Below are 2,987 nucleotides of genomic sequence, written 5' to 3'. Positions count from 1 at the left end.
CCTCTCCTCCCTGCTCCCCTGTTTCAATTCCCTAATTGGTTTTGGGCTGTAGGTGTTTCATTCCCTCTCTCTCCCTCAAATAGGCAAATTCAGCTGTGATAGCCATAAGCACTCTGTATTAGATGAACTGCTGCTGAAAAAAAAAACCAAATCCAAGTCCACTATTATTTTTTTGGAACTTGAGCTGGGTCATGCAGATTCTTTTGTAAAAAAGCTTGAGGTCTTTTCCTATTCTTGCTAAATGTTTCTGCTTTACAAGGCAGCAGTGGCATCCCAAAACTGAGGGGATAAACTACACTGTGGGTTGGATCTTATTTACAGACTTCTTGGAGTAATAAACAGAACTCGTTTGTGCCCCAATCCGCTACAATTGTGCTTGGCACCTCAGTGACATGCGTACCTTAAACCAGCTAAACATTTCATATTTGTGAGGTCAAAGACTTCCTGTCCTCTCCTTTGCTTTTTCTTTAAAATCACTGGCCTATGTCTTTGGTATCTCTAGAATAGCTTCACCTTTAAATGGCATCTCCTTCTGTTAACATTACCCATGATTTGTAAATGTTCTCCCTGAGTTCTGAAGCAACAAGCTTTTTTAGATTACTCTCCACCCTCTGCAAGTGACAGACATGCTGAGGTGTTCATGGGTGCATTTGGAGTTGACTGGGAACTCTGTCTTAAGTGGTAAATCAGACCCTTGAGGTCAGGCTGCTCAGTCACATGCCAGAAGACAGGTCTGGGAGCATAAGAGACTGCAGGATGGAGAGAAGGGTGCCATTCACTGCTTACCACAACAGAACTATCGCCAGTTAGATTGGCTTGGAAGATTCACCTGTGAGATCTATGAATTCTTCACCACCTGAAAAACAGAATGTTAGAATCAAGATCAGAGATGGCAGAGGAATGAAATGGGTTGCCATGGTGGAATATGGTGAGGTAAGATTCAAATGGTGTCCTGGTTCTCTTCTCTTCAGGAACATGTCCAACATTTCACTCAAGCTTTGCCCTCAACAGCCCATACAGAGCATTACCAGCCCTGTCTTCCACAAGTGGCAGCACAAGAGGAGCAGAGGCTGAGCTCCTCACACAGTTCTGTTGCATGACAGCAGCTTGTGGGAGATAGGAATTAACAGAAGATTCACTTAACATAGGGGAATGTATATCACACAGAAAACCAAAACCAGAAACAAAAACACCAAAATGAGAATCAGAGGGTATTCTAATTTTGTGGTACCATACTGTACACGTTCCCTTGAGGTAGAGGGCCCAGCTAATGACAAACTGCTGGAATATGCAATGAATGGTGCTGTGGGCCATTCCTACTTGAGTGCATTGCATCAAGGAAAAGACATCACCTCTGATCTCTTACCAGTTGCCTCACCAAGGAAAAGCCTATCCCAACGGCTTGCAAATATCCCTTCACTCCAATATTCCCATTCCCAAGTCACCAGTTTCTGCCTAAAGCTAGAGGGGAAGTCCATGAGTCCCCATGACAACCATTGGGTAAAATTCCATGTCCAGGTAACAGGACACCCTCATGGAGTTCCGGAATGCCTTGGTTTGGAAGGGACCTCAAAGATTACCTGGTTCCAACCCCCTGCCATGGGCAGGGACCCCATTCACTAAATGATGGTGCTCAGGGCCCTGTCCTGGAATGGGGCCTTCCAGGGATGGGGCATCCACAGCTTCTCTGGGCAGCCTGTTCCAGTATCTCACCACCCTCACAGTTCTCCCTAGTATCTAATCTAAATCTCCCCACATTTGGCTTAAAACCATTCCCCCTTTTCCTATCAGTCTCTGCCCATGTAATAAATCATTCTGCCTTTCCTACAGGCCTCCTTCAGGTACTGGAATGCCTCAATGAGGCCTGCTCCTCTCCAGGATGGACAGCCCCAGCTCTCCTGGCCTGGCTGTGGAGGAGAGGTGCTCCAGCCCTCTGAGGCCTCCTCCGGCCCTGCTCCAACAGGCACGTCCTGCTTGTGCTGGGCCCCAGAGCTGGGGCCATTCCAGGGGGGGCCTCATGAGGGCAAAGCAGAGGGAGACATTCACCTCCTCCCACCTTCAGCCTGAGGAATACTGTAGCCTTTCAGTGGCTAAAGAAATCCACCCCTCCCCCCTTAAAATAACACTTGACAAGGTGTCAATAGAAGTTGGTGGTTCAGGCTGCCAACAAAAAGACAAAAGAAGGATTCAAGGCTGATGCTTCTATGGGCTGTTTCTATCACTGCACAACTTACCAGAGTCCAGAGATTGCTGCCTAGAGGTTTTTAAGTCTGGGCTTTTGCATCTAAAGCACTGGCTATAAACCAACAGGCCACATGCACTAACTTGCTCCTTGAGCACCGTGGATGGACGTTTACTGAATAGAAAAGGACAAAACGGTCAACGGCAAATAGTCAGGCCTTCACTAGAGGGAGAAGGGGGTCTTAGGATTTAGTATTTTCAAGACAAACCAGGCAGGATTTGGTAAGAGAGAAGTAGTATAACATCTGTTTCCTTCCAAAGACCCCCACACTGCACCAGGCAAAGTCTGTAACTGAACTGTTGGAGAGTAAAGAGTATTAGACATCAGACGAAAAGATAGGCCTTCTCAAAGCTTTTTTTGGGCACAAAGAATAACAGAATATGCCAAGTTGGAAGGGATCCACAAGGAACATCGAGTCCAACTCCTGGCCCTGCACAGGACCATCCCCAAGATTCACACCAGGTGCCTGAGAGCATCATCCAAATGCTTCTTGAATTCTGTCAGGCTTGGAGCTGTGACCACTGCCCTGGGGACCCTGTTCCAACCAGTGCCCAACTACCCTCTGGGGGAAGACTCTTTTCCTGATATCCAACCTAAACCTCCCCTGACACAACTTCAGCCCATTCCCTCAGGTTCTTCACTGGTTACCACAGAGAAGAGATCAGTGCCTCCCCCTCCTCTTCCCTTCACGAGGAAGTTGTAACCGCAGTGAGGTTTCCCCTCAGTCTCCTCTTCTCCAGGATGA

At 47.5% G+C, this 2,987-nt stretch overlaps 1 long non-coding RNA gene across 1 annotated transcript in view; it reads right to left on the bottom strand.

Moving 5' to 3' along the window:
* Positions 1-2,355, bottom strand: part of LOC113951653 — a 7,505-nt gene extending 5,150 nt beyond the window's left edge. Inside the window, exons 1-2 of the long non-coding RNA XR_003529223.1 lie at positions 2,235-2,355; positions 787-856 (exon numbers count right to left, since the gene is read on the bottom strand). This is a non-coding gene — a long non-coding RNA (uncharacterized LOC113951653). The remainder of the gene's footprint in view (positions 1-786; positions 857-2,234) is intronic.
* Positions 2,356-2,987: the final 632 nt, after the last annotated feature.

The sequence above is a fragment of the Corapipo altera genome, unplaced genomic scaffold, assembly GCF_003945725.1.
Source record: "Corapipo altera isolate COAL_440 unplaced genomic scaffold, ASM394572v1 69, whole genome shotgun sequence".
In the NCBI taxonomy this organism is placed as follows: domain Eukaryota; kingdom Metazoa; phylum Chordata; class Aves; order Passeriformes; family Pipridae; genus Corapipo; species Corapipo altera.
The sequence above is the reverse complement of the archived record's forward strand: the minus strand, read 5'-3'. Positions and strand labels throughout refer to the sequence as shown.